Source organism: Pogona vitticeps, chromosome Z, assembly GCF_051106095.1.
Source record: "Pogona vitticeps strain Pit_001003342236 chromosome Z, PviZW2.1, whole genome shotgun sequence".
In the NCBI taxonomy this organism is placed as follows: Eukaryota; Metazoa; Chordata; class Lepidosauria; order Squamata; family Agamidae; genus Pogona; species Pogona vitticeps.
This window is the reverse complement of record NC_135799.1, coordinates 495,773-519,603: the sequence shown is the minus strand read 5'-3', so window position 1 is coordinate 519,603 and position 23,831 is coordinate 495,773. Positions and strand designations below refer to the sequence as shown.

The 23,831-nt window shown below is 47.7% G+C and overlaps 1 long non-coding RNA gene across 6 annotated transcripts; it reads left to right on the top strand.

Moving 5' to 3' along the window:
• The first annotated feature begins 1,667 nt into the window (after nucleotides 1-1,667).
• On the top strand, nucleotides 1,668-20,183 carry LOC140702919 (uncharacterized). 6 transcript variants are annotated; one of them, XR_013539570.1, is made up of 6 exons: nucleotides 6,054-6,776; nucleotides 7,470-7,596; nucleotides 7,721-7,996; nucleotides 9,706-15,373; nucleotides 16,873-16,965; nucleotides 19,672-20,183. It is a non-coding gene; the product is annotated as an uncharacterized LOC140702919 (long non-coding RNA). The 6 variants fall into 6 exon arrangements; XR_013539568.1 differs by lacking the exon at nucleotides 6,054-6,776 and adding an exon at nucleotides 1,668-2,444 and having other exon boundaries at nucleotides 9,706-16,965; XR_013539569.1 differs by having other exon boundaries at nucleotides 6,077-6,776; nucleotides 7,805-7,996; nucleotides 9,706-16,965.
• Nucleotides 20,184-23,831: the final 3,648 nt, after the last annotated feature.

Here is a 23,831-nt window from a genome sequence, read left to right as displayed (position 1 = left end):
CTCTTGCAGTTGATCCTCAGCTCAGGATCTGGTCTTGAGAGGGATCCGGTCAGCCCTCCTCTCTGCCGGATGGAAAATGCAAACACACACTCACACAACACACACAGAGAAACAAACTCTCTCTCTCTCTCTCTCTGTGCGTGTGCGTGCGCGCGCAAAAGAGCAAGAGGTCTGGCAGACGTTCCCCCCCCCTTGCAGGGAAGGGGCAGGGAGGACCCCCCTCCCTCGCCAGCCCCACTTTTCCTGCCCACCTGCCCCCCAAGTCACTGGGAATGGGGCCTCTTCCACCTCCCTCCTGCCCCCCAGCGCCGCCCCCTTTCCCTGTCCAGCCCTTTAAGAAAGCCCTTCGGCCCTTTGAGGGAGGGGGGCGTCCCACGTCATGAGAGGGAGGCACGTGCACGGGGGGGGGGGGCAAGAGATGGGAGGCAACTTACTTTCTCCCACGTTTCTCTCCCCCCCACACACCGGGGCTGCTGCTGGCAGGATTCAGGGGGGAAGGGGAGGGTCTCCTCGCAGGGAAGGAAACTCCCCCACCCGCCCTCTCCGTGGATGATGAAGCCCTCCTCCTCCTATGGCCTTGCAGGGGCGGAGGGGGGGGTCTGGATATGGACCCCGGAGATCCTCTCCCCCCCTTTGAATCCCCTTCCCCTCGAGGAGACCCAGAAGGAAAAACGGCCTTGCAACCGCAGGAGGGAACCTCGGCCATGTCCGGAGAAGCCGCCCCCCCCCCGAGAGTGGCCACCTCTCATTCCCCCCCCCCGTGCAGATCCCACCCATCCCTACCCGACCTGCCCCTCCGTCACCCCACCTCCGTCCGGGTCCTGATCCGGGAGGCGCCAAACACCCCCCCAAAAAAATAAGAGCCCCGCTTCTTCTTCTCTCCAGGCGCCCCCCCCCCCCCCGGCAGGCGCTGCAGATCCCGCTTCCGGCTCTCGTTCGAAGGGGCCTGGGGGGAGGGGCTCTTCTCCCTCCCCTTCATAGTTCTAGGTTCCCTCCCCCTTCCCCCCTCCCTGCACGAACGGGAGGGGATAATGGCAGAAACAATGGGGGGGGCGGTTGGAGGGCAGGAAGGCTCCAAAGGGGGGGGGAAAGCCCTCCCAAGGTCTCCCCACAAAGAGCCAGAAAAAGGGGGGGAGGGAAAAGGAGACCCCACGGACGAGCAGAGCCGAGGAAAGGGGGTTCCATCAGTATCTTCCATCATCTCCATGCACAGCACGACTCTTCACTTCGTTGTTTAGTCGTTTAGTCATGTCTGACTCTTCGTGACCCCCCCCCCCCCATGGACCAGAGCACATGCCAGGCCCTCCTATCTTCCACTGCCTCCCGGAGTTGGGTCAGATTCTTGCTGGTAGCTTCGATGACCCTGTCCAGCCATCTCGTCCTGTGTCGTCCCCTTCTCCTCTTGCCTTCGCACTTTCCCAACATCAGGGTCTTTTCCAGGGAGTCTTTTCTTCTCATGAGATGGCCAAAGTATTGGAGCCTCAGCTTCAGGATCTGTCCTTCAAGTGAGCATTCAGGGTTGATTTCCTTTAGAACTGATAGGTTTGTTTTCCTTGCAGTCCAGGGGATTCTCAAGAGCCTCCTCCAGCACCACAGTTCAAAGGCATCAATTCTTCGGCGGTCTGCTTTCTTTATGGTCCAGCTGTCACTTCCATACATCATGACAGGAAAAACCATAGCTTTGACTATTCGGACTTTTGTTGGCAAGGTGATGTCTCTGCTTTTCAAGATGCTGTCAAGATTTGTCATCGCTTTCCTCCCAAGAAGAAGGCGTCTTTTAATTTTGTGGCTGCTGTCTCCATCTGCAGTGATCATGGAAGCCAAGAAAGTAAAATCTGTCACTGCCTCCATGTCTTCCCCTTCTATTTCCCAGGAGGTGATGGGACCAGTTGTGATGAACGTGCATGTTTGGCCTGGATCAGGTGAAGAACCAAAAAGAGAGTTAGGACACAAAGATGGAGACCAACAGAACCAGAGGAACTATGGGACTTTGTATTTCTAGCTGGAAGCCCTCATTGTGAGAGATTCAACTTTTGAACTGTTGACATTCTGAACTAAATTGACAAAAACCATCTGCCGCTGAGAGTAGAGTCAAGGGGTTCAAGAAGACCCTGGTACGGAGACGCTCCTGAGCAAAGCCAATTCCATACCTGTCCACTAAGTGATGTAAGACCTGTTAAGCATTCCATACTTCACAATAGGTGATAAGGACCATATATCTCTACCACGCATGCCATGTGAGCAACCTGAGACAAAGGAATCTCTTCTACGCATGCTCTACTAAAAAACCTGCCTAAATAGGATATAAGAAGAGGGGTTTAGGCAAACATTATTCTGTCTGTTTTGCCTCTTAGCCTGTCTGTCTGCTGAGACCAAAAAGCTTCTGAAACCAACTACCTTCTTTGGAACTTGGACAATGCAGATAAAGAATTCTTCTCTCTTTGGTGAGTATGTATGTGGTGTGAATGTGATGAATGCATGAAACCCCTTTATTTAGAATTGTAATCAATAGGTATTAATTGATAATCAACATATATTAATGTGTCTTGTGAGGTCCTTTGCTGTTTAATGTTGTTCTTGCTAGGATACAAAAGAACCAGTAGTCACCCTTTCGTGACAGAAATGGCGCAGCGAGCAGGGTATCCCAAGGAGGAGGGTTTCCTAAGGAGCAGGTTCTCCCATGGAAGAAGGTATATCCCAAGGAACAAGAAAATAATAAACAGCAAAGGAAAAGGGGTGAGAAAATATTGAACATGTCTCTTACTATTTTTCCTAACGTTGTTCTGAATGGGTGTGAGTGTGATATTCGTTTGTTCCTGAGGACTTGTGCTTCTCTAAGAAATAGTATTGTTTGTTGGTGTCATGGTTGTTATTTTGACCCTAAAGTATGAAGTGGGCTTTGACCTGTTTTAGGCTAATTTTCTGTGCTCCAAATTTTTCTCTTCCTTTGTCTGGCAGACCCCCCCCCAATCCCTCGCCTGTCTCTCTCTGACTATTCAGACTTCCAATTTCTCTGAGGCCCACTTGACTTCCTTCAGAGAAACTATGGGCTATGCTGTGCAGGGACACCCAAGATGGACAGGTCACAGTGGAGAGTTCCAAATAAATGCAATCCACCTGGAGCAGGAACTGGAAAGCCACTCCAGTATCTTTGCCAAGAATGCCCCATGACCAGAAACAAAAGGCTGAAAGATATGACGCTGGAAGATGGGACCCTCAGGTCGGAAGGCATCCAACATACTACTGAGGAAGAGCAGAGGACAAGGACAAGTAGCTTGAGAGCTTGTGAAGTGGTTCGGCCAAAGCCGAAAGGACGCTCAGCTGCAGACATGCCTGGAAGTGAAAGGAAAGTCCGATGCTGCAAAGAAAAATGCTGCATAGGAACCTGGAATGAACCTTGGGGAGCTGGAGGTGGTCAAACAAGAGATGGCAAAAATAAACATCGACATCCTGGGCATCAGTGAACTAAAATGGACAGGAATGGGCGAATTCAACTCAGACAATTATCATATCTACTATTGTGGACAAGATGGAGAAGCTCTATACAGTCAGCAAAAACAAGACCTGGAGCTGACCATCAGCTTCTCATACCAAAATTCAAGCTTAGACTGAAGAGAGTAGGAAAAACCTATGGGCCACTCAGGTATCATCTAAACCAAATCCCTTATGAATACACAGTGGAAGTAAAGAACAGATTTAAGGAACTAGATTTGGTGGACAGAGTGCCTGAAGAACTTTGGATAGAGGCTCGTAACATTGTCCAGCAGGCAGCAACAAAAACCATCCCAAAGAAAAGGAAATGCAAGAAAGCAAAGTGGCTGTCCAATGAGGCCTTAGAAATAGCAGAGAGAAGAGAAGCAAAATGCAAGGGAGATAGGGAAAGATACAGAAAATTGAATGCAGACTTCCAAAGAATAGCAAGGAGAGAAAAGAGGGCCTTCTTAAATGAACAATGCAAAGAAATAGAGGAAAATAACAGAAAAGGAAAAACCAGAGATCTGTTCAGGAAAATTGGAGATATTAGAGGAACATTTTGCGCAAAGATGGACATGATAAAGGATAAAAATGGGAGGGACCTAACAGAAGCAGAAGACGTCAAGAAGAGGTGGCAAGAATACACAGAGGAATTATATCAGAAAGATTTGGATATCCCGGACAACCCAGACAATGTAGTTGCTGACCTTGAGCCAGATATCCTGGAGAGTGAAGTCAAATGGGCCTTAGAAAGCCTGGCCAACAACAAGGCCAGTGGAGGTGATGGCATTCCAGTGGAACTATTTAAAATCTTAAAAGATGATGCTGTTAAGGTGCTACATTCAATATGCCAGAAAGTTTGGAAAACCCAACAGTGGCCAGAGGATTGGAAAAGATCAGTCTACATCCCAATCCCAAAGAAGGGTAGTGCCAAAGAATGCTCCAACTACCGCACAATCGCACTCATTTCCCACGCTAGCAAGGTTATGCTCAAAATCCTACAAGGTAGGCTTCAGCAGTTTGTGGATCAAGAACTCCCAGAAGTACAAGCTGGATTCCGAAGAGGCAGAGGAACTCGAGACCAAATTGCTAACTTGCGCTGGATTATGGAGAAAGCCAGAGAGTTCCAGAAAAATATCTACTTCTGCTTCATTGACTATGCAAAAGCCTTTGACTGTGTGGGCCACAGCAAACTATGGCAAGTTCTTAAAGAAATGGGAGTCCCTAACCACCTCATCTATCTCTTGAGAAACCTATATGTGGGACAGGAAGCAACAGTTAGAACTGGATATGGAACAACTGATTGGTTCAAAATTGGGAAAGGAGTACGACAAGGCTGTATATTGTCCCCCAGCTTATTTAACTTATATACAGAATACATCATGCGGAAGGCTGGACAGGAGGAATCCCAAACCGGAATTAAGATTGCCGGAAGAAATATCAACAACCTCCGATATGCAGATGATACCACTCTGATGGCAGAAAGTGAGGAGGAATTAAAGAACCTTGTAATGAGGGTGAAAGAGGAGAGTGCAAAAAATGGTCTGAAACTCAGCATCAAAAAAACTAAGATCATGGCCACTGGTCACATCACCTCCTGGGAAATAGAAGGGGAAGATATGGAGGCAGTGACAGATTTTATTTTCCTGGGCTCCATGATCACTGCAGATGGAGACAGCAGCCACGAAATTAAAAGACACCTTCTTCTTGGGAGGAAAGCAATGAGAAACCTTGACAGCATCTTAAAAAGCAGAGACATCACCTTGCCAACAAAAGTCCGAATAGTCAAAGCTATGGTTTTTCCTGTAGTGATGTATGGAAGTGAGAGCTGGACCATAAAGAAAACTGACCGCCGAAGAATTGATGCCTTTGAATTGTGGTGCTGGAGGAGGCTCTTGAGAGTCCCCTGGACTGCAAGGAGAACAAACCTATCAGTTCTAAAGGAAATCAACCCTGAGTGCTCCCTGGAAGGACAGATCCTAAAGCTGAGGCTCCAGTACTTTGGCCATCTCATGAGAAGAAAAGAGTCCTTGGAAAAAACCTTGATGTTAGGAAGGTGTGATGGCAAGAGGAGAAGGGGACGACCGAGGATGAGATGGCTGGACAGTGTCTGCGAAGCAACCAACATGAACCTGACACAACTCCGGGAGGCAGTAGAAGACAGGAGGGCCTGGTGTGCTCTGGTCCATGGGGTCACGAAGAGTCGGACACGACTAAACGACTAAACACACACAGAGTGACGGACAGGCTGCCCTCCAAGCCCCACCCACGGCTCGTCTCTGCGCACGCGGGAGGTCCCCTCCCTGGCTCGGTCTCCCTCACGCGCATGCGCTCTTCTTCCCCCCACAGAGGGGGCGTGGGTGAGCCAGGTGTGTGTGTGGGGGGATTTCTGTGGCGCGTGCGCAGTGGAGAAGGCGGCCCGAACGTCTCGCCTCAGGAAGGCGGTTGGGCGAGTTTTAGTAGTCGCTCATTTTTTAAAAATTCCTCCCTCAGGAGAAAGAGAAAACGGGAGGGGGATGCCTTCTGACAAGTAGACACCCACCCGCGTCCCTGGCAGAGTGCAGTGGGGGTGGTGGGGCTCAGTTTTCCCGAACAGGTTCCAGGATGGCGGGCAAGGCGTCTTTCTAGGAGGAGCAGGAGGCCAAAAACGTCCCTTCGAGGTAGAGCCTGTCAGATGGAGGAGGAGGAGGAGGAGGAGGGGACCCCATCCCCAGGTTGTGGGTGCCCCCCCTCCCGGGGGGCAGGGACTCTCCGTGGCTGAGCGCCTCCTTTAAAGCTTTAGACTGAGAAAGGCCTGTTTATCCAGTGGAAGCCAAGGCAATGCTTTTCCCCCTCTGGGTCTCCTCGAGAGGGAGGCGGAGGGGGGAGTCAAAGGGGAGGAGGGGGAGCTCTGGGGCCTGGATCCCACCCCCTTCTTTTTTTAAACTCAGATCTCTGGGGAGGGAGGAAGGAAGGCTCTCTCTGGGCAAGTTGAAAGATGGCAAGACGCTTGCAAAAGGGGGTGTGCGGCCTGTGTGAGGAAAGGTTTGAGGAGTAATCAGAAACCTCCCCCCTCCCATCTCACTTTCTGAGTTTACAACCTCAGTGTTAATTAATTGTTCAGCTCCGTTTTATACACACACACACACACACACACACACACACACACACACAAAGGGCATCTCTCTCTCTCTCTCTCTCTGTGTCTGTCTGTCTGTCTCTTTCTCTGTATATATATATATATTTCACCCTCTTCCTAAGCTTCATCCCCTACCTGGACTGCAAGTGTTTCCTGTGGGAAAATCCCTGAAATGAGGTTGCAGGTAAACACCTGACATGGTGCAAGCCCTTGGCAAATCCATTCATGCATATGTTGGTCGAATGCAACTTTTAGGTAAAAAGGGTACCCTGGGCAAAAGGTCTCTGGACAAGTGGACTTAACTGGCCTAGAGATAAGGCCTGTGAACTAGATTACTGACCAGATACATGGAATGGCACTGATAAAAGTATATTCTGTAATGAGTGTGGCGTGCTCTTTTACATGTTTTCTTGAGTGAAGTCTGCAACTATTTGCTTTTCTTTCAGCTGAAAATAAACAAATATCTATTGGATCTCCCTGCTTTTGGCTGATGGATTAATACATTAGAAACAGGCAAAAGCCAGGGAATTGTCTTGGCACCCTTCAGACCCAGGGGGTGGGAGTCTCTCTTTCACCTCTGAAGGAGGCAATCGCAGATTCCTCTAAAAGAAGATCTGGTTTGGACGGGAAAGCAGAAGGGCTTTCAAGCTGGTTTTCACCTGTAAGGTGTGGGAGATCGTGGCACCTGGTCAGGTGGGACGAAGCTTCTCTAGGGAGATGGGTGGGGGGCCACCTGGCTGCTTTATCCCACCCCCACCCCCTGCACACCTTTCCAGGTGGAAGCCACAGTCCCCCCTCTTTCTCCTTCTCGTCCATTCTACCAACCCATCCTGTCTGGTCACTCTGGGAAGAAGGATTGTTTCCCTTTTTCTTCCAGCGCCTGGTGGCCTTTGAGGAAGTGGCTGTGCCTGTTAAGGAGGAAGAGTGGGCATGGCTGGATCTGGACCAGAAAGCTTTGCGCAGAGAAGTCACGGAGGAGATCTGCCGGATGCTGGACACTCTTGGTAAGCAGTCCTTTCTCCTACGGTTGGAGAGGCTGTATCTTTTGGTAAAAGAAACATTTTAAACCTCGAGACATTTAGTTGCATCTCTTCTCTTTCACATTGTATTTTTTGTCTGTCTTGGCAGGAATTATGTGATTTTAAGGATTAAAACACCGAGATACATTTTTCGAACCTAACTAAAATCTGTGACACAACTTATTGTGTTCAGATGTAACACTTAAGATGGATGCCTTAGAACGGCCAGACTGCCATTGAACTAGCAGGAAGAGGATACTTGATTGTCGGGAGGTGTCAGTAGCAAGAAGACAGAACGGAGTCATAAAACAGAACAGCTCCAAGGGACTCCAAGGTCGCTGAGTCCAATTTCCTGCCAAAGGTGGAGATCCACATTGCTAGAAAGGTAGGCATCCATCATCCTCTGTTTGCAAATGTTCAATGAAAGGATACTCCAGTGTCCGTTCTACGGCTGAATGGCTTGTGCCCTCAAGAAGTTCTTCCTCATGGGTTACCCTTTGATGCAGCAATGCTGGGAGCAGCTGGTCTTCTTCCCCCTATGATCCGGACGGAGGGGCGGGAGGTAGGGGAGGACCCAGAACAAAGCGGGTGGGGGGGAGGAGTGGAAAGGGCAGAGCCTGGAAGGGACCCATGTGTGTGTGTGTGGGGGTGAAAGCCTCTCTATCCCCCCTCCCCCATCTGCCAAACCCTTGGCTTTCTCTCTGCTGGGTCTTGGGAGAGGCTGAAGGGGATCTGGCGAGGGGCCTCCCGGGAGAGCCTCAGAGGAGGAGACCCTTCCCTCAGAGATAGAGGACCGGGAAGACTTTCTGGCCTGAATCTGACCCACATTTCCCCGCCCCCCAGAGACGGAAAGGAGGAGGAGGAGGCCACGAATAGCCACCAAGACCGTGAACTCATTAAATCTGACCTAGAGGTTAAAACAATTGTGTTTTCCTGCAATGTCCGAGGAGGGGAAGAAGGAAGGGGGGGAGACGGGAGAGCCTCCCTGCTGAAGGAAGGGAGAAAAGGGAGGAAGGGAAGCACCCCCCCCCAAGACTCTCTCTGCGCGTTTGTGCCTGACAGGCCTCCATTCTTGCAGAAGGGCTGCCTGTGTTACTCTGTGCAAGACGCACACACGCACAGAAACAACCACTTTTCCCAGTGTAGGAAATGGGCAGCTCCTCCCCCCAGGGGCTCTCCTGCTGCCATTGCTGTGGGTGGGAAGAGACGGGGGTGGGATGGAGGGTCTGGGTTCAGGTCAGGGCCTGGTTCTCGTGACAGGAACTTCCTTCCCTTGCAGGGGCATCAGCACCCGCCTTGGCTGCCAGATGCGCGCAGAAATGAAATATCATCATCATCCACATCCCTCCCTCCCACCCATCGCCGCTGAGAAGAGGAGGGGGATCCGGAATGGGAAGTGGAGGTCATGCCCCTCCCACTTTTCCTCTCTAGCCCCGCCCCTTCCCGCCCTCTTTCCCGCCTGTGGATCCCAATGGAGGTGGGAGGGAGCAGTGGGGGGAGGGGTGTCCCTAGAAATATATTCCCCCAAAGAGAAGAAAAATACGGATGGGGGGGAAAGAAAGACGGGCCCCCTTTGTGTGAGTGCTTCTTACCCCCCGACCTTCTCCAACCAAAGTCTGGACGCGACCCCCCCCCACGAAACCACTTTTGTTTGAAAGCTTTGGGGAAGGAAGAGGGGGTTGCAAAGGGGTGGGGTAGAGGTGGGGGAGGATAGGATAGGAGGGGTCCACAGAGAAATGGGGCTTGGAGGAGGGAGAAGACGGGGCAGGCTGGGAGGGAGGGATGTGGATGATGGTGATTTTTCATTTCTATGGCAGGCAAGGCGTCTGCTGAAACCCCTGCAAGGGAAGGAAGTGTGTGTGTGTGTGTTTGTGGAGTCTTGTGTGCTGCTGCTGATTTTTGGTTACAAAAATATTCTCAGGAAATTGTCTGAATCTCCTGTTCTTTTCCAGGAATAGACTTTCTTAGAGGCAGGAAATTCAGTCACTAGATTCTTAATTAGCTTAGAATTCATCCATTCATTCATTCAAAATTACTTTTCTCCTGCCTTTCTCCTCTTTGCTTGTTTATGTCTTGCTGTTTTCATTGGCGCAGGGGACGGAGGTCGGCTGGATGGCCAGACCTTGGGGGCTGAGAGGCTGAGTGAAGGGCCTCCTGGAAGATCTTAAAAAGCAGACGGAAGTTGCATGTCATCATCACACGGGGAGTGCCGGAACACCACATTCTTCTTCATAGCCTCTTTCTGGTTTTTCATGCCTCTGTGAAATAATGCGGGGTATCAATAGTTTATTTACAGTCCTTAGACCAGTCACATAAGTATAAAACCTTATAAAACCTTAAAATTTCTAACTTTCAGTATTCCATTAGAACATGTTGGCATACATACAACTGGGAACGGCAATCTAATTGGTATTTAACTTCCGCAATCGAAGTATTGCTACACAGAGCCTCGCAACCCGACAGGTGATCTGGACATCAGCATCTGAGAGAAGGAACTCAAGCCTTTTTCCCTCCGAACGTCCTGGCAATCTATCTATTAAGGGGGTTATAGTCTCTTTTCGCACTGCTTCATACAATGGGCAGGTGAAGAACATGTGCTGTATGGTCTCAATCTCCCTCAGGTGGCAGGAGCATAACCTTTCAGCAAAAGGGGTATTTTTATACTTCCCTTCTAGTACAGCAGAGGGGAGGGCCAAACACCTTGCCAGAGTAAAGGCTCTTCTAATTCCTTTAATTTCCAAAGATGTTAAGTATTTGGCCGGTACCATACAATTTTTGATGTAAGTCCTTGCTGCCATATTTTGGATGCTAGAAAGGTCTGTTTGATATTCATTGTCCTCTATTCTTTGTTTAACTGTTTGTTTTGCCTGCTCTATTCCAGAGGATATAAGTGCCTGAGGTGAGAGGCCAATTTTCCCCAAGTAGCCCTGGACCGATTTAACCCACTTAGATTGATAGTTATCTTTAAATAACAAGGAAAATAGGCCTTTTGGATTTAACTGTCCCTTTAGCACATATATATAGATTGAATTCTACTCCAGGCTTCTACTTTAAGGCATCCTGTTTCTAGCCTTATCCTTGCATTTGACACGCATCTTGGGACCTGGAGTATAGTTCTTAAGAATTTGGATTGGACTATTTCTTGTGGTGTGAAGTGAGAACTGGGTGGCCCCATGAATGAGCCGTACAGCAGCTAGGCTAATGCCTTTGCTCTGTACAATTTGAGGTCTGCTGGTATGAAGGACCCTCCTTGGGAGAGATGGAATTTTACTATACTATTTGCCGATCTTTCTCCCTGATCAGCCACAAATTTACTATGCTGAAGCCTAGATCCTGAGGCCTGTAATACTACCCCCAGATATTTGAAGCTGTTCACCTGCTCGATACTGTGTCCATTTATTTGCCATGACCTACTCTTGGGTCTCTGTCCAAAGGCGACTATCTTGGTCTTCTGATAGTTAATCGTTAATGATTTATATTCACAGTATGAGGCAAGCTTCTTAAGTGCCCTCCTCAGCCCTATGGGGGTTCTGGATAGAATTACTGTATCATCAGCATAGAGTAAGGCTGGCACTGTTCTATCTGTAAGTTTAGGTGAATGGAGATCGGCGGTGTTAAGCCAGCTTGATAAGTCGTTTATGTAAAATATGAATAATGCTGGTGCCAGTAGGCAGCCTTGCCTAACACCTCTGTGCGTTTGCACAGATTCCGTGAGGTGTCCCTGTCTGCTGCACCTGACTCTCAGGTATGTTTCTTCATGTAGGGCCCTGATTAGATATAGAAGTCTTTTGTCTATAGATGAGTTTGATAGATTGTCCCAGAGGTGTGTTCTCGATATAGAATCGAATGCTGATTTAAAGTCCACAAAGGCGGCATAGAGTGATGTTACTCCTTTGGCTGAGTATTTCTCTATAAGATGCTGTATAATTAGGCATTGTTCTATTGTGGATCTCCCTGGCTGAAAGCCTGCTTGTTCTGCCCCAATGATATTTTCTACTTCGAGCCACTCCAGGAGTTTGTCTAGGAGGTGCCTTGCATATAGTTTGCTTATAATATTCAGCAAACTTATTGGCCTGTAGTTGGCTGGATCTTCCCTTTTCCCTTTCTTATAAAATGGGACCACTGTGGCCGTTTTCCATGATATTGGGATTTGGCCTGTGTCATTAATATGGGTGAAGAGAGGTGCTAGAAAGGAGCCCCACCATGTCTTGTTTTCTTTTAGGAGTTCTGGTGGGATGCCATCAAGGCCTGGGGCTTTTTCATTTTTTAACTGATCTATATGAGCTATTATTTCACCTGGGGTCACCGGGGGCCATTTGGGAGCGCTTCCAAGCATTACTGGAGAAGGGGGTACAATGACATCCTCATACATACTTGTAAAGTGGGATACCCATTTATCTGGTGGAATACAAGAGGATAATGGGTGTTTGGGCTCTGATAGTCTGCCTGAGATTAGTTTCCAGAAAAGGGATGGATTTTTGGCTTTTGCTGCTTCAATCACCTTCCTCCATAGTTCTCTCGTGTGTTCTCTTTTACTGTGATGTATCTGCTGTTTGTATTCTTTCTTATGTACCAGTAGTTTTAGGAGGGCCTCTTTTTTGACATGGTCTTCTGCTCTCAGGTATTCCTGGTATGTCTGATTAACTAATTGTTTTGCTGCCTTGCAGCTTTGGTTGAACCAAGGTTTGGATCGGTTATATGAATTCTGAAGGTTTCTGCTATATGAATGGACGAGATGTGGCTGTAATTGTAGGAGAATTTCATATTTATCTATGGGATTCCAGTGGACTGTCTGGCTTCCTACTGGATTAAGGGCATCAATCAGATTTTTCGAAGTTAAAAGTTGTTTTAAATTTTGTGCCAGTTTAGGTGACCATCTTACTCGGCAACCCACTCTTTCTAGTGCTGTAATTTCAGTATGATATCTTGGTTCTGTGTCTAAATTTCTGACGTTTAGGTGGAAACTTAGATGTAGGGGGAAATGATCCCCCTCCATGTAAGGAAGTACTTGGAGAGTTTTGACCATGGAAAGGAGTCCCCTGCACACCAGGATGTAGTCAATTGTACTAGCTTTAGTTGCTGCCATAAATGTGTATTTTCCTGGAGTATCACCTGTGATTGTGCCATTTAAAACTGAGAGGCCCAGTCTGTAGGCAAATTTGTACAGACAGGCCCCGGCATAATTTGCATGTTGGTCCTTAGATGCCCTCTCCTGATTCAGGGTCCCCACATTATCATTTCTTATGTTGGCTATCATCTTAAATTTGGTTCCCAGATAGTCATCATCTGGTCCCATACGGGCGTTTAGATCCCCACCAGTCAGGACCAAAGCATCCGGATGTTCCATGATAAGCTCTCTTACATAGTTTTCAAGGTCTGTCCAGTTTCCTTCTGTTTCAGCTTTTCTGGATGTGGGAGGTAAGTATATGTTAATAATCAATAGGGTTTTCATACTTCCTGTAAGTACTACTGCCATGGCCAGCTGTCTCAGGGGGGGTTTCATCGTAGATTTAACTTTCAGAGCCGTTGATACCAGGATGCTCAGTCCCCCCTTCAGTCTCCCCGGTCCGCGCCCTGGGATTGCCTTTACCATGAAAGAGTTGAAACCATCTAGAATTATATCTTTGTCAGACCAAGTTTCTTGCAAAAGAATGATGTCATATTTGCTACGAAAGAAAGGAGTATCGTGGGTTTGGGAGATACATCTGGTCCAACCTGCCACATTCCATGATAAAAGTTCAATTTTAGATGCAGATGTTTGGTTGCTTTCTGGAGCACACCGCGATTCTTGAGTATCTGTTGCCTCATTTCGCTCCTGAATGTTCAGTTGTTCTGCCTTTGGGATCATTTCCCCTCTTGTGGCAGAGAGCATTTTAATGGGGTTCCCTTCCTTGTATAACTTTAGCTTCTCCAGAGCAGGCAGGGATACATCTGATGACTGACATCCTCTGTAGGTGAGGGGAGCAACTGGTGTGGGAAAAGGATAATCTTTACGGGCCCAGTCTTTATTGTTTTGATTTCTTTGTGTCTCTCTGCTAAAGGGATATCTTTCAGCTCTACCCAGGTAGGTAGTCGTTGTTGTGTTTGGAACTGTGGTATCTTTGTGGAGTTGGACTTTTTGTTTGTTTTCCCCCCATGCAATATTCCTGGACAAAGGCTTCTTAAGATGTTTATATTTTTTGCCTTCCAATAGTCAGTTCTGGGGATAAGCTACTAAAGGGGCATATCTATTGCCCGTATGCCACTCGGAGGTGGAGTCGGAAATAGTTCCCATCGAGCAGGCTGGATGTAACTTCTCTTTGTATGGATGGTATATTCTATTTTTTCTGGAAGATGTGATACCTTTTGAAAGATGCCTTGGCCTTGAGAGCATTTTCACCTGATTACTCTGGTTTTTGATTTTGCTTGTAAGATCACGAGGCTTGTTAATTGGGATATTGTTTGGGAAGGTTGCAACATTGATCTGCGTTTCCTTTCCTCTGCCATCTGATTTGGTTTTGGAAGGTGATCTGTTGTAAATGGTGGAAGCTTCAGCCCTATCTCTGTACAGGTCATAGCTAGGGTTTTCGGCTGTTATCTTCCTTATGGAAGCGGCTGTGGGGCCATCTCTTTGTTCTGGAACCTGAATTTCTCTGGATGTATTTGTTAGTTTGTAGGTGTCCAATTTTGTGATCGGTCTTAGGTTGATATTTGAGTAAGTTGTATGTATTCCCCATTTGAATGATACTGCTATTTTTTCAAACTTGTACAACAGGCTCCAAAAATGATGGGCCTGTTCACTATTGGCGAAGATCAAGTGCACCCTGCCTCTTAGTTGCCCGGGCTTGCTGGGATAGATGCAGTAACATTTTGTGTTCATTTGAGCATCCCAATCCTTGCCCAGAATTTCTGTTATTGTCCGCAATACTTCTGAGTTGGAGGCCCAGGTGCCATTTGGTTTTCTTAGTGGCCAGTTGTAGATGGTGATGTGGTTCACAGGCTTGAGTGATGGGCTTTCAGCAGGGGTGGACCCTTCACTGTCTGAGGTTGCTGACCATTGGGGTTTTTTAATCTGTATATTTTCCTTGCATGTTGTCACAGCAAGTGGATGCTGGGGATAGGGTTCTTCTGGGGTGTTTCCCCACCATTCGTCTATGGTAATTAGCTCTAGATTAGAGGATGTTAGGTCAGGTCCCTCTGTGTCCTCTGTGTCCTCATTTCGCTCATATGGATCAGCCCAGGCCTTTGGGGTCTTCCCGGAGATGAGCATTCGGTCTTGAGTTGCTTTTTCTGATAACTGTGGGTAACTCTGACCTTTAAAGGCTAGGGAGTTATCTTTGTGTGTTTGATCTTTTGTACCCAGCTCCTTTTTTGCCTGAAGTCCTCTCTGTTCAGTATTCTGAGGGTTTGAGGGGGGTGCTGCTTTTAAAATCCCCAACTTTATCATGTCAGCAATGCATTGTAGTATTGCTTTAGTATCAGCGATTTCTTTCTTTAGATCATGCAGATTACTGAAAATGGTCTGGTTGGATTTAGCTGAGAGGAGACACTGATCACGTAGTTGGGTGTAAATAATCCTAGTTTGTTCACTCTCGGGCCCTTGAGCATCTTGGGGGCCTACTGTTCCTTCCATATGGTTCTCCTTAGGCCCAGGTGTTGATAGATTTAAGTATTTATAGAATGATTCCATAGAGGCAGAGAGAGCCTTCTCGAGGAGTTCTGGGTCCAGAGACCAATTGCCGATTTCTCCTCCAGAGTGCGGAGTTCCGACTGCAGCCCCCTGGTATGTCTCTCCATTACTTATGCCTACATTGTCCGTAGTAAGTGGGGTACTTGATGTAAATTCCCTCAGCGGCCTTTGATTATAGGAGGGTACATGTTCACGTTGATCTGAGACCACACAGAAGTCTGCTATAGATTTCTGATTTCGCTTTTTGAGAGCCTTTTTTAACTTGCCATAGGTTTTTTTGGTCCTAGTAGTGACCATAGTTTTACTCCACAAATTAAGCTTATTTAGTGTCCCCCTCTACTTCTGCAGGTGCAAACTACCACTCAAAGGGAGAAGAATGTGGGTTTCACAGTTCGGTCAGTAATAGCTGTATAAAAACACTTCTTAGCTCCGGTAAACACTCAAACATAAACCATTAAAGGGCAGGTTGTTCCACCCGTTCCTTGGAGGACTTTTACTCACTGTGAGTCAATTGTAAATTGACAGAATCAGCGGATCAGCCCCTGCTGTATGCCAAACAACCCCCGAAGGCAGACGGCTTTTCTTAAACAAAGTAAATGTTTTTCTTGCAGACTTGATTCAAGCAGGTGCTTACTGTCCGCAATAGTGGTGTTATTTTCTTCTGTTGTCTTCCCAAGGCTGCAGTTGTGTAATTTTGTCGTACAGAGGTATTTCTAATATCTCTCGGCAGCTCCAGTGGTCATTATCTCTGTGTTTACTTTTACCAAGGTTAAAATCATGCCTTCAGCCAAGAAGTAGAATAGAAACTTCAGCTAAACAAAAGCTATAAAAACCATATAAAATTACATAAAATAAAGATAAAATCACTGCTGCGTAGCCATGAGCGTCTTGCCTGGCTGAGCCGGAACCATGCGGGGTATTAATGGAAACCTGAAACACTCCACAGGCTGAGGGTTGGGGGGCTGAACAGGAGCCCCCCCAGTACCACTGTCATTCGCAGAGTGACACCACACGAGGGAACATCCCTGAATCTGACTCCCCTTTTCATCAAGTGACCACTCCTCCCCCAGACACAAAGCCATGGTCAGGGCTGTGAAGGGTAACGAGCAGAAGAGGGTCTCCCGCAGAGTCCAGGGGTCCCCAACCTCTGGCCTCCAGATGTTCTTGGACTGCAACTCCCAGAAGCCTTCACTTCTGCCTCTGCTGGCCAGGATTTCTGGGAGCAGAAGTCCAAGAACATCCGGAGGCCCAAGGTTGGGGGGACCCCCTGCTTTAGACCCTCTGGACGGCTGCCTTGGCTGTGGCCACCCTTGAGACGCCCTTTGCTCTGTCTGGCTTGGCCTCCTTTTTCCAGCTGGCAAAGCGGGCACGAGATTGTGCAGCAGTTTTGGGCTATTTCCTGGCTTTTGGAATCATGGGTATAGAAGCACACAATCTCCCCCCCCCCAATTCATAAACCAGAATGTAATTTTTGAAGAATTGAATTCTCCAGATTGTCAAAAAGACAAAGGCTTCTATGCTAAGGGAAGGCTTTTGGTTTTTTCAATCAGAGAAGGCTCCAGAATGATTTGGTTTTATTTTTCTCTCCCAAGGACGAGGTGAGACTCAGCAGATGATTTCCAGGATTTTCTCTGGACAAAAAAGCAAGAATCCAACTCAGAAGCCACCTAAAACTTGAATGGCAGGTGAGATCTCGTTCATTCTTTGGGACCAGAAGCACCACTGTGTTTGCTTATTTATTAAACAGTAACTGTATGATTAACAGGAGATGAGATGTTGTAAAGCTTACATCAGTATTTCAGAGAATTTTAGCCCGATCGCAGGAAGCATTGGGAGCGTTTGGAGGGCACCTTCTACCAGATCTTCCATGGTGCCAGGTGAGGGCCAGAGGGGCCACCGAGATGGGGCGTGACAGTGCAAAGAACTGAGTTGGTGTGAAATCCTCATATCCTGAGGTTCACTTTGAGTCTCTTCTGTCAACTTCCTTCTGTCGCCCAGTTCTGGAGAACTCTGGTCTGTGAAAGCAAGCACACACTGTCAGTTCCCTGGTTTAGTGGAGGTTTCAACCTGGGTTGTGTGAGTCCCAGTTTTACTGTCTACAGCAGTGCCTCTCTGAACATGTGCAGTTTTTTTGGTTCCCAGTCCTGCTTGGCCCAACCCTGTGGTCATCAAGAGCAGGTGCTGTCGGTGAGATTCCAACCCTGGACAGCCTGGCATGGGGCCTCCCCTGAATTTCTCCTTTCCTCTTTTGGGATCCAAGAGGATGAAGTGAAGAATTCACTCCTGCATGTCTGGATTTTTGGGGAAGGAAAGATGGAAAAGAGCCGTCTTCTTCTTCTCGCTTCTATCCATGGTATCTTTTTGGTAGGTTCCAGTTGATTGATTGATTTGGGGAGCATCTGCTATCCTTCCACCTGGCATCTCAGGCACATCTTTAAGAGAGAAACACTTTCTGTTAATTCTCCACCGTGAGTTTCTGCTGCAGAATTAAGGGGATTAATATCCCAAAGGATGCCCTTTCTCCCCCTTTGAGAGGGAAAGTGATCCTTGATGATCTCTTCCAAGTTCTGAGAATAGTTTTTGCAGGATTGATGCTGTCCCAGAAGAACACCCGCCAACCTTCTTCCTGTATCTCTTTGGCTTCTTCCTGCGAGGACCAAGGCAGGGTCTCCCCTGGCCGGGCGCGGAGCCTCAGCTGCCCTTGAGAGGAAGGGAAGGGAAAGCCGGAGACCCAAAGAGGAGGGAGGCGTGCGGTCTCTTCCTCAAGAAGGGCTCCTGCCGGGAGGTTCTCACACGGAAAAGGGAAGCTTTGCACAGCCTCTGGAAAGAAACAAGAGGTGGGGAGATTGCAGGGTGCGGGTGTGGGTGGTTGTCCCTTTTTCGGGCCCCAGGCATGGATTTTAGAGAAGGCGCCACTTGCTTTAAGCAAGTGGTAAATAGAGCACATACACACAGAGAGAGACATATACACACTGTAGCGAACAGCCCTGCCCTCACCTGTCCGTCACAGCTGAGCAGTAGAGAATGAGCCAATTAGGGGATGGAAGGCGGTGCCAAGGGGGAGGGGTTTGGATATAAAGGCTGGTGTATGGAGTGAAGGAGATTAGAGTGAGATTCTGTGGGTGAGAGAGATCCTGGTAGAGAGAGACTGTGTGAAACTTAAGAGTGAACTGAGAGTTGATAGAGCTCTGATTCAGATTCAAGTGATTATCAACCTGTGACTTACCTACTGTACATTAATCAGATGTTAACCTCCCTGATCAAATAAGTTAAGTTTCAAAAGTACACATGTCTCCTTGAGTGATTGGTATTGAGACAGCAATACCTGGTGGCAGCGAAGAAGGAAGAAGAGCGAGAACCTCGTGAAGACCTGAGGGAATAGGAGCTTCAGAGCTACATTAAAACATACATACGTACAGACATAAATTTGGGTTGAGGATTTCTCCCTTAAGGTTCCCATAGTTTAAAAAAATTGACAAAATCTTTGTCCATCATTTCCCCAAAACTTATTGAATCTCTTGCAGAAACATAATTGAAATAAAGTTTGGGGATGATGGTCTTTGGTCATAAGGAGAGGACATTGAGGGAAAATTTTTCAATATTGAATCCCAATGTCAGATGAAGGGGTGAAAGATACACAGAGGCAGAGAGTAGGAGGCAAACTTGGATTACTGTGATGTTGAAAGGTCTGTCTTGGATTCGTATTGAAATCATTCCATCATTTTTGAGATTGTATCCCAGTACAGATTTTCCCACTCTTTTGTTAACTACGTGGCCTACTCCATTCCTTCTACAGGGTTCTTACCCACAATAGTAGATATGATAATCGTCTGAATTGAATTCACCCATTCCTGCCCATTTTAGTTCAGAGCTACTTGTACTTGTCCTCTGCTCTTCCTCAGTAGCATGTTGGACGCCTTCCAACCTGAGGGTCCCATCTTCCAGCGTCATATGTTTTAGCCTTTTGTTTCTGATCATGGATTTTTCTTGGCAAAGATACTGGAGTGGCTTGCCAGTTCCTGCCCCAGGTGGATCGTGTTTAGTCAGAACTCTCCACTGTGACCTGTCCGTCTTGGGTGTCCCTGCACGGCATAGCCCATAGTTTCTCTGAATTACTCAAGCCCCTTCGCCACGACAAGGCAGCAATCCATGAAGGGGATTATTTCGGATAGTGGTTAATATTAATCAACTATAGATTCCCATTACTGTCCCTTTGGGAAGTATCAATTCAGGCAAGGGGAGTTCATGCTGCTTTCACAATACTGTATGGGTAATTTTTCAAATGTTGCCAGTAAAGCCTTCAGGAGACATATGCCTTTCAAAGGAGTCAAAGACCTCCAGTTAGATTCTGCTCTGTGCTACATTCTCAAGACATCTTTTTTCTCTATCAGGTAACAAACATGATGGCCAGAATTATACAGAGCCACTTCTTCTGGCCCTGAAAAGAGTCAAGTGTGAAGCCGGGAAGAAAAGCTTAGAAAAACCCATAAGATAGAGGAGAAACAGCTTAAACGCCTGACGCGTGGAGACAGCTTCAGACCAGTGCTGCTAGTTCAGTTTAAAGAACTCACCCTGGGGGAAATCATACAAAAACATGGAATGTGAAAAGAATTTCAGCAGGAGAAGAAATCTGCCTTCACATCAAAGGACCCACACTGGGGAGAAACCACATAAATGCCTGGAATGTGGAAAGAGCTTTAGTCGGAGTGATAAACCTAGGTTACATCAAAGGCCCCACACTGGGGAAAAACCGTACAAATGCATGGAATGTGGAAAGATAAGAAGGCAGAAGAAGCTCATTCAATTTTGTGCTGGTTTCCACTGGAAAGAATAAATAACAAAATGCTGGTGTAATGCAAAACAGAGAGAAAATACAATAAATGCAGTGCATTTTGAAATGCCACTTCTGATGATTTTTACTTCCATCGTTAATTAACAGATATCACAAAATAGACCTTGTGGAACATAAGCATATATTGTGCAATAGAAGCTTTTACAAAATTAGTGTAAATTGTGAAGGCGATGGATGTTCTAAGGCTAACTGATGAAATAAAAGCAAGTAGTGAAGTGAGAGAAGCTGTCCTTTGTTTTATAAGGCTTTACCCTTAAAAAAAATAGTAATTGAGTTTTAAAGAGGGTACCAATGAATCTATTCTCTCTTTTTTATGAACCTATATATATTATTCATGAAGAACCAGGTATTTCTATGCTACTGTATCGAGAGTATAGGTAAAGGTAAAGGTTCCCCTTGACAATTTTTGTCCAGTCGTGTCCGACTGTAGGGGGTGGTGCTCATCCCGCTCTTCAAGCCATAGAGCCAGCATTTGTCCGAAGACAATCTTTCCGTGGTCACATGGCCAGTGTGATTTAGACACGGAACGCTGTTTACCTTCCCACCGAGATTGTCCCTATTTATCTACTCGCATTTGCATGCTTTCGAACCGCTAGGTTGGCGGGAGCTGGGACAGGCAACGGGTGCTCATTCCGTCGCGTGGATTCGAACTTACAACTGCTGGTCTTCTGACCCTGCAGCACAGGCTTCTGCGGTTTAGCCCACAGCGCCACCACGTCGAGAGTATACTGCTTTGTAATGGCAGGGATTGTTGGAAGAAGTGGAAATTTTGGTTTTTCAAGCTCTGATCTCTTCGGGCCCTGGACTGCACTGGGTCGGAGGTGACCAAATCGTTTGATCCTTAACATCTGAGCTTCTCGGAGACTGGGAAACCCAAGTCTTGGGAAGATTTGGTTTTGCTGACTTATGCAGAATAAAGGAATATAAATATTGGGAGAAATCTCACACAAAGTGTTATTAGAAAGGAATAGAGAAACATAGGTGTTTGGTTTCATGATGCTGGGTGAAAGTCCTTAGAAGAGCAGAAAGATAACTGTGGCAGTGACAGCCACTAATGAATTTTACAAACAGCTGGGAGAGAACAAAATTTTCTGTCTGTGAATAACACACTTACAGCCAAATAGTGCTTTTTTTACTTTGTATATATTTATTTTTAAAGTTTAAATACTTTTGCATGTTTATTGTGGATTTTTCAGACTCTTCAGCCCTGTTCTGAAGATTGTTCTTCCTAACGTTTCGCCAGTCTCTGTAACCAGCATCTTCAGAGGACAGGAGTCAGAACTCTTTGCTCTGGTGCAGTTCTGACTCCTGTCCTCTGAAGATGTTCTGGCCACAGAGACTGGCGAAACGTTAGGAAGAATAGCCTTCAGAACATGGCGAAAGAGGCCGAAAAACCCACAACAACCTCCAACATGAATCTGACCCAACTCCGGAGGCCGTGGAAGACAGGAGGGCCTGGCATGCTGTGGTCCAAGGGGACACGACTTAACAACTAAACAACAACAACATCTACAATATGAGATATGCAGGAAATGGGGAAACCAAGAGGAGATTCAGACAATTTCATGAGAATAATTTTAATCCAAAATCATCAACAGCAAACCTCACACAAGACTACAAACACACACACACACACACACACACACAGATTTCCCCAGGGGTTCTCCTGCCCCCATTGCTGTGGGTGGGAAGAGCGGGGGGGGGGATTGAGGATCAGGATTCAGGTCAGGGCTTGGTTCCTGTGCCGGGAACTTCCCTCCATTGCAAAGGCATCAGCAGCCGTCTTGGCTGCCAGATGGACACCACAGAAATGAAGTATCATCATCATCATCCACATTCCCAGCTATCTTCCAACTTACATATTCCTGCGTTTCCCTCCGACTTGACTCACAACTGTCGCACGAGCTGCGAATGATGAAGGTGGTGGGGTCTTGCGGCTGGCTCCCTCCCTCCTATCGTGATGCCTGGGTTGGTCTGGAATGGATGCTTCAGAGCCATTGGCTTTACAAAAGGCCTGCCTCCCACCCACCCCCAGATGCAAAGGCTGAAATGATCCCTGTGAGGAGGGACTCTTTCTGGGTTGCATTTCTCTCTCTTTATTTTCTCCAGCCCTCCATATAGGAGGGACGAGTCTTCTTCTTCTGCCCATTCCCAAAGCCCCCTTCGCCCGTCCGTCAAGAGGAGCCTCCAAAATCAGAGGCCGCCGGAGAGGTGGTTCGTCTTTGGAAACGAGGAGCCGGCCTTTGGGAAACGGGCTGGCCCTGGAGGGGGCCTTTGGGACCCGACCCCCGGAAAGGGCTCTTCCTGGGCAGCCAGGAGAAAACGTTCCAGCAGAGATCTCCTTTCTTGGGGGGGCCAGAGGAACTGGCTGGCAGGATCTACCCCTCCAGTGCTGGTTGGAGGGGGGTGAGGGAGAAAGAGGCAGAGGCCGCCTGGCCGGAGGGCAGACTAAGGGGCCTGGATCTAGCCTCCCTCGCTCCCAGTTGACCCCCTATCTTCTCCCCCCTCCAAGCCCCATTTCCCTGGGGCCCCTCCTGTGCCCCCACCCTCTACACAGGAACTTTGCCTGAGGATCCAGACAGAGGTCGGTGTGGTGATCCCCCTTTGTGCCCTTTATATCTTTGGGCTCTACGAAGGTAAATACGCCCTTTTTCGCTGCCACCGGGTATTAACCTAATACCAATTCAAGTCCCCCCCACACAGGAGCTGCTCATATACTTAGGAATCAGGGGATTTGATCAAACATTCTTTTATTAATGAACAAAAATTATAAGGAGAATCAAATATAACTGTTTCAGGTGTTCAGTTATATTAAATCATGTGTTCAATCACTGGTATTACTCATATTATGCTTACGCATTCATTCCTACTTGTTCAATATGATGTAAACTGTTCAATTCTCTTTCCTAACCCCTCTAATCGATTCCTAAACCCTAACACTCTCTCAATAACTTCTGGTCCCTGACTCTCTCTCTCTCTTCCTCTCTCCTTCCAACTCCTCAATTGTCTCCTCCAGCTGTCTTACCTGTCTCCTTCTGACTCTGCCCCTCCTGCTCTGTCCTCTGATTGACATGCAGGGATGATGTCATCTTTTGGGTTCCGTTACAATGGGCGATGGCCCCGGGGGGGGGAGAGGAGAGAGCAGTGGGGGTGTCCCGAGAAAGATATTCCCCCAAAGGGGAAAAATATACCCCCGCCCCCCCACCTCACCCCCTCTCCCATCCTGGGGGGAGGGGAATCTTTAGTGGGGCTTGTTTCTGTGTGTGGGGAAAAGAGAGATGGGAAGTCAGGGTGGGGCTGAAATCCTGATACTCCGAAGGGGCAGGAAGGACCCCCCCAAGCAATGTCCCCGGGCCACCTTTTTGTACGTGTGTGTGTGTGTTTGTGTGTTTTTCTTGGTGAGTCCACTCAGGCTCGCCTCTCCCTCCCCCCACCTTCTCCAGCAAAAGTCTGAGCATGACCCCCCCGAAACCCCTTTTGTTCCAAAGCTTGGGGGAAATTCCTGAAAAACCCCAAGTGGGGAGGGGGCCTTTTTTTGTAGGGTGAGGAAGAGGAGGAGACTGTAATGGGGGTGGGTGTAGGGGGTGGGGGATAGGAAGGGGTCCAGAGGAATGGGACTTGGAGGGTGGAGATGGGTCGGCAGAGAGGCCTGACCCAGTCCCCTTTGGCTGCCATCCTGCCCGGCAGCCTCTGCTCCTT